Source organism: Panthera leo, chromosome D1 (genome assembly GCF_018350215.1).
Source record: "Panthera leo isolate Ple1 chromosome D1, P.leo_Ple1_pat1.1, whole genome shotgun sequence".
NCBI lineage: Eukaryota > Metazoa > Chordata > Mammalia > Carnivora > Felidae > Panthera > Panthera leo.
The window spans coordinates 74,846,506-74,852,547 of NC_056688.1; positions in this window are offsets into that span (position 1 = coordinate 74,846,506).

Genomic DNA, 6,042 nt, shown 5'->3' on the forward strand with positions numbered 1-6,042 from the left:
CTCGTTATAGCTTGGTGTCATTGTGATAATGTCGCACCTACGTCATATCATAGATGGTTGCCTCTTAAGGAAACTCGGGGTTTGGAGAAGGGAGAGGCATCTTCCTGTCGGTTATCTTCTTTGAACGAGGATAGGATGTGGATACAAGTTAGGGCTTTGGAGGGAAATAGACCGTGGTTCCAAGTCACCTCATCGTTACATCTGTGTGACCTTAGCTAAATTACTTAACATCTCTGAGCGTCACATTCTCCTCCTCACTGAAGTAGGGATCAAAACACCCACCTTGAAGGGTTGCTGTGGGGCTAGATGAGATGAGGGTTGTAAAGGACTTAGCACAACGTTCGCACATTAGGGTAAGTACTAAGTAATAATTGTTATATTCTTTTTTAAAAAAATTTTAATGCTTGTTTATTTTTGAGAGACAGAGACAGAGTGTGAGTGGGGGAGGGGCAGAGAGAGGGAGACAGAATCCAAAGCAGGCTCCAGGCTCTGTGCTGACTGCTCAGAAACCACGAACGCGGAGCTTGAACCCCTGGACTGTGAGATCATGACCTGAACCAAACTCACGTACTTAACCCACCGAATCACCCAGGTGCCCCTGTTCTACATTCTTATGATCCAGACAAATCAAGATTCCTTTTTGTTTTTTATTTTTTCTGGTTGTGATCACTCTGGGGAAAGAGATTCCCAGGAGCCAGACTATTTGGCCAGGAAATCGTTCCTCCTGACCCGCTGGGTCTGCGTCTTCTGTCCCCTTCCGCTACCTCCCGCCATCCCCTGCAACAGGGAAGCTGTGCTCAGTGCTCAGCTGTGGGGGCAGGTCTTTGAAACCTACAACTAACAGTCTGCTTCAGCTTTTTTTTCACGGGGGGAGGGCGGACTTCATTTATAGATATGCTTGAGAAAGATACACTGAACAAGAAAAAGTACTCTAAGATAACATATTCTTATCTCTTAGTAGAATTGGTAAGTGCATCCTAATTTAAGGTTTCTCATCTAGTTTGTTGGCTCTATTAGTACATATTGCCTTCTCCTGCTCTCTGCTGTTGTATCTCTTCTCCCAGCATATAAACATCTTAATTGCTCTAAGCACAGCCCCCGGCATTGAGTTGATTTGGTTAATACTGGCCAACTGGCTTACAACCCAAAGACTCTGGCTCTAGCCCTGGCTGTGCTGGCTCTGTGACCTAAGGTAAGCCATGAACCTCTTTGTACCTCAGGCTCCTTTTCTGTGAAAGGGGCTGGAAATGTCTGTGACATAAAGACTTCACGGATGGTGTGGGACCAACCGAGGCAACAAACTTAAAAAAAAAAAAAAAAAGAAAACATTAATTTGTATTTGATTGTAAGGAAATAGTCTGATTAATATGATCTAGTATCTTGCTAGGAACTGTCACATGCTGTGTGATCTTAGACAAGCCACCCAACTCCTCTGAGCTGCACTTCTCCTGTGGTATGGAAGGGGGAGAGCAGACTTGATTACTTGTCTCCCAACATTGTATGATTCTGTGCCGAGGCTGAGGTCCCCTTGGAAACGGGAAAAGGCACAGGCTTTGAAGTCTGACAGACTGGGGTCGATCCCCTGATTCATCGTTTGCTGTCTTTCTTTGTTTTTCTGGACCCTTACAGGAGTGTCTCAGAGGGTTGTGGGTATTCGTGAAAACTTAACAGCAGTTTGGGTGAAGGGCAGTTTTGCCTCTGCAGTTAAGACAGCAGCTGTGAGCAGAGCTCTGCAGTGACAGAAAATGGATCAGACCAAGATTTAGGTCTGTAATTTCCAAACACCAGGGGCCCATTTGATAGAACCAGTTTGCTTTGGCGTGTTGAATTTTTGTTGTGTGCATGACAGTGCCCCCTCCAAGAACCGGGCTGGTTTATTGGCCCCTTTACCATTTTGCTGCTCTCAAGGTATAGCTCAAGCGTTTCAGACAGGGCCCCGCCCCCCGGCCCTGGCCCAGGGGCCTGCAGCTGTGTCAATAGGCCTTTGAAGTTCACACAGCAGCTGACTGGTCAGCAGCCCCTGGGATCATCTTGGCCACGTCTGTCCCCGGAAATCAGGAAAGGGATGTGGAAGCTGGTGTTGCCTGAGAGGCATGGGCAGGAAAATGATGGAGCCCTTGATGAGAAGACGGGAGGAATTTACCCAAATTCACGGGCCAATTTCATTAGCAGAGATTGTTCCTCACTGTTGTTTCTCCTTCTGGCTCAAAAGCTTAATCATCAAAATGTGAATATTTGTTCCGGAGAATTTGAGTGTGGAGTATTATTATTATTATTTTGTATCCCCTACCTGGGGGCTCTGGCATTCTTTTGTTCGGCGTTTACTTCGTACTCTCTTCGGACAGGTACTTTGCAGGTGCATCACATTATCATCCCATTTTATCTTATTTAATCTTCACATTCCTGAGGAGTATGTTGTTTTTATCCCTATTTTGCAACGGAGGAAAGCTCTGGGAGGTGAAAACTGGCTGAGGGTGACACAGTTAGCAAATAGCATAGCAGGTGTCCCTAACTGACTCGTAAGCCCGTGTTCAGAACTCCTACTCTATGCTCCTTCCTATTTAGAGCTTTGTTTGAATAATGTGCTGGGTAACTGGGAATCAGAATCTTTGCTGACTAGCAAGCCCCCTTTTCTGTCTGTGATATTCACATTCAAAACCATAGTCATCTCCTCCTCCTCTTTCTCCTTGCTCCGCACATCCTCTTGGTCACTGAGTCCTGTCAGTTTGTCCTTCCCAATGTCCCTTGCATTTCTTTTCATTCATACCTTTGTTACTGCATGCTTGGACCATTGCAGTAGCCTCCTAGCTCACATTGTGACCAGTCTTTTCCTTTTCTATCCTTTCTGCTCGTCCTGCCAGATTCATCTTCCTTTAACACTGCTTTGTCCTAAAATATCATTTAAAATGTTCCAAGGACTTTCTGTGGCTCACAGGATAAAGTTAATAATAGAGTTACTAATAGTTAATAATAAAGTTAATAATAGATAAAGTTACTCAGGGCTTGAAATTGAGATCCACACCGCCCCCCCCCCCCCGCCGCCATGTCCCCCTGCCACAATTGACCTCAAAGCTGCTTTCCAGCCCCACACATCACTTCAGCATCTTTGCCCATGCGGTACCTTCTACCTAGAATGTTACACATCTTTCTACTCAGTCTCCCCTCTGTTAAAATCTCATCCTGGCCTGTCGTCAATGAAGCCTTCTCCAGTTGTCTTGCAGGCATGATGCCCCATCCCGGAGCATTTTGTAACACTTAAGCAGTACATCTCACATGTAACTTCACTGCAGTTATCTGTGTGCCAACGTTTCCTGCCTAATCCCAACATGAGGAGGGAACCCGCGTGTGTGTGCCCGTGCATGTGTGTGTTTCCCGCTATGGTCGTTGTGACTTGCATAGTGCCTTGTGCATAGTGGGCCATTACTTGGTTGAATGAATGAACTAATGAAGGGAGGAAACTAAACGGGAAGAAATAAGTCACTTTTTGGGTGTTAATATGTGCCAGACAGTGTTCTTGGTACTTTTATAGGTAACGATTCCTTTATTCCTTGCATCTACCCCGAAAGATAGGTGATACTATTGTCCCCGTGACAGAGATGAGGAAACCAGGGCACAACGAGCTGAAGTAACTTGCCAGAGAATTAATGATGGATCCAGGATTCAAATCCACGCAGTCTGTCTCCAGAACCGAGGTTCTCCCTGGGGCTACCTCTCCAGGACTCTTTTTCACCTCTCCATGGACAGTCCTGAGCCTGAGAGGTTCACTCACATAAGAAATGCTTCACAGGGGCGCCTGGGTGGCGCAGTCGGTTAAGCGTCCGACTTCAGCCAGGTCACGATCTCGCGGTCCGTGAGTTCGAGCCCCGCGTCAGGCTCTGAGCTGATGGCTCGGAGCCTGGAGCCTGTTTCCGATTCTGTGTCTCCCTCTCTCTCTGTCCCTCCCCCGTTCATGCTCTGTCTCTCTCTGTCCCCAAAATAAATAAAAAATGTTAAAAAAAAAAAAAAAAAAAAAAAAGAAATGCTTCACAGACTTGAAGCAGGTGGGTTCAGGAGACTCTGAGGATGGTCCGGATCCGGCCTTTCTTTTCTGCGTCAGCCCGCAAAGCCTTGCCCACCTCAGCGATGCGCACTGGGCAAGTTGGCGAGCCAGGGTAACCAGTCTCAGCTGCTGGGCCGGTGCTGTGTAAAAATGGAGCCTGTGTTGCACGTCCTAGGAAACATGGCAACTTCATTAGACAGTCATCAGATTGTGGGCCAGGGGCTCCTAGAACCCTCCACTTCAGGCATGAGACGATTACTCAGTTAATAATCCTAATCAGCCTAGTGCACATGCCCTATGTTTATCACTCCTGTTTCATAATCAACTTTCATATTTTTCTTAACTTTACAACTCAATCTGTGCACCAGAGTGACTGCAAACCCATATTTATCTTATTTAGCAAACATTTACATGTGCTGCAATTAGCCTCACATGTTGTGTGATCAATGTCCTTTGCTAATTGCATAATTCCTTTCGCGTTTAATTATCAGATGGCATCCTTTTTGCATACGTGTGTGTGTGTGTGTGTGTGTGTGTGTGTGTGTGTGTGTATCCATCCATCTCCACGGTTTGCTGCTGGTCGTGAGCTGCATGCGTCCCAGGCTGAGGCACCTGCAATGACAGAACCAAAGACATTCGAGGGCTGGGAGGAGCGGCCTTTTTTGTTCACAGGTGAGGAAACAAGGCCCAAGAAAGCGAAGGGACCCCCTATCCAAATAGCTCATTACTGAGAAGTCCCGAAGGCATGGAAGGATGAATGTAATCTGCAAAGAATATCCCCCAAACCATTCCAGGGTAGAAATTCCGTGAATAATTCAATCCAGCCTCGGTGATTAGCGTGGAACTTAAGTCTGGACAAGATTAGGCCAGGCCTAAAAGAAATCAAGTTACTGGCAAGGAAGAATCTTAGGATATCCTGAAGTTACAACCCTTAGCAATTGTTTTGCAGTTGTCAGGCTGCTTATCCCCAGCACATGTTTCCTTATAAGGGAGGCTGGCTAACCTCTTTCTTCTTCCTTCGGCATCTTCTTGTAAAATATTTTATTCCTCTCCAAGCCCAGGTGAAAAGAGAGTGGACGATCCACTCAGGAATTAGGGATCAGCACAGAGAGAATCAGAATGGTATTAGAGCTGAGTGGAGACCCAAAGATCTAATCTACAGAACTTGCTCTGTAGGCCGGCATCTAAAGTCACAGCACTGGTTGGTAGCCGATCTGGGACTTGAGTCCATGTCTCTTTACTCGGGGCTCAGGTTTTTCTCCACACAGCGCTCTGCTAAGGAAGAGACCAAGAGGACAAGGTGTACCTTGACACCTTGCACTTTCCTTCCTTCCTCCACACCTTTGCATCGTGCCTGGGAGTGCTAAGCCAGGGCTGTAGGGGTGCAGAGGTTAAGGTAGTCATCTTGTCTGGGATGAGAGGGCTAGGGAAAGGAACACCCCCGATGGGGAAGGCACCTGCTCCCCATTGCGGAGATTTTGAACCCAGGATTTAAGAGAATGCAATGGAGCCCAACACAAGCGTCTGGTCCACAGCAGGGTCTCTTCCAGTATTTGCAGAATGAGCATGTGCACCGGCCAGGAGATGAGGTGGGGGGGGGGGGGAGGCTAGAAAAGTAAGAGGAGGCTAGCTATTGCTACCTGGAGCTTCTTTGCTTAGAAGGCAGAGGACATCACAAGAGGCTTGTCACAGTGGACTTCATCCCTTCGCCTGCCCCAGAAGAAAGATGCGATCATTAATGTGGAAGCACCAAGGATCATTGGGGCTGGAAAATATAGGCCAGTGGTGTGCTGAGAAAGAAGAGGAGAACGGCTATCGGCCTCTGCCAAATCTGCTGAACTGGGAAACCTTCCTACTGCTGCCGACAGCAATAGGGAGGCCCTGCTCTCTGAGCCCCTAGCAGCCACGGCGCTGCGACTGCTACTAGGGCACTGGCCACCCCCATCAGCTATACACCCTCTGCATCTCTTGGCTCCTATCACAGTGTCTAGGAAATAGTAGGT